Source organism: Triticum aestivum, unplaced genomic scaffold (assembly GCF_018294505.1).
Source record: "Triticum aestivum cultivar Chinese Spring unplaced genomic scaffold, IWGSC CS RefSeq v2.1 scaffold49000, whole genome shotgun sequence".
Lineage (NCBI taxonomy): Eukaryota > Viridiplantae > Streptophyta > Magnoliopsida > Poales > Poaceae > Triticum > Triticum aestivum.
Window position 1 is genome coordinate 1 of NW_025291935.1, and position 1,048 is coordinate 1,048.

General features: G+C 47.5%; 2 non-coding genes across 2 annotated transcripts; both read left to right on the forward strand.

The window, feature by feature from the left end:
- Positions 1 to 212: 212 nt before the first annotated feature.
- LOC123178898 (5S ribosomal RNA) lies at positions 213 to 331 on the forward strand. Its single transcript, XR_006489946.1, has one exon. It is a non-coding gene; the product is annotated as a 5S ribosomal RNA (ribosomal RNA).
- Positions 332 to 704: 373 nt separating this feature from the next.
- LOC123178899 (5S ribosomal RNA) lies at positions 705 to 823 on the forward strand. The gene has a single exon (XR_006489947.1). It is a non-coding gene; the product is annotated as a 5S ribosomal RNA (ribosomal RNA).
- Positions 824 to 1,048: the final 225 nt, after the last annotated feature.

Sequence of the window (1,048 nt, forward strand, 5' to 3'; positions counted from 1 at the left end):
AAAGGGGTAAAAAAATACGTGTTGCTGCGGTATAGAGGGAGGGGTGCAAACCGTGTTAAACTCGTCTCCGTGTTTGAGGGGGGGAGTAAGTAGTGTATATAGGGCATTATCCATTATTAGGCAACGGTTGTAATGGTAGTAAGAATGACAATCATCTTTGCAGTGGACCTGGGAGTGGCAAGCATAAGGGACGAAGGCGGGGCTAACATGTTGGATGCGATCATACCAGCACTAAAGCACCAGATCCCATCAGAACTCCGAAGTTAAGCATGCTTGGGCGAGAGTAGTACTAGGATGGGTGACCTCCTGGGAAGTCCTCGTGTTGCATTCCCTTTTTAATTATTTTTTGCGCCTCGTGACAAACATATCGCATGTGCACGATATATATTAACCCCGTTATATTATTTTTGACATTTGCGATATGTTTTAGCTCGCTGCTCATTGGTCACGCGTCTAGAGGCGGCTTTGTGGCGCGAGGAGCGCGTTCTGAAAGGGGTAAAAAAAATACGTGTTGCTGCGGTATAGAGGGAGGGGTGGAAACCGTGGTAAACTCGTCTCCGTGTTTGAGGGGGGGGGAGTAAGTAGTATATATAGGGCATTATCCATTATTAGGCAACGGTTGTAATGGTAGTAAGAATGACAATCATCTTTGCAGTGGACCTGGGAGTGGCAAGCATAAGGGACGAAGGCGGGGGTAACATGTTGGATGCGATCATACCAGCACTAAAGCACCGGATCCCATCAGAACTCCGTAGTTAAGCGTGCTTGGGCGAGAGTAGCACTAGGATGGGTGACCTCCTGGGAAGTCCTCGTGTTGCATTCCCTTTTTAATTATTTTTTGCGGCTCGTGACAAACATATCGCATGTGCGCGATATATATTAACCCCATTATATTATTTTTGACATTTGCGATATGTTTTAGCTCGCAGCTCATTGGTCACGCGTCCAGAGGCGGCTTTGTGGCGCGAGGAGCGCGTTCTGAAAGGGGTAAAAATACTTGTTGCTGCGGTATAGAGGGAGGGGTGGAAACCGTGGTAAACTTGTCTCC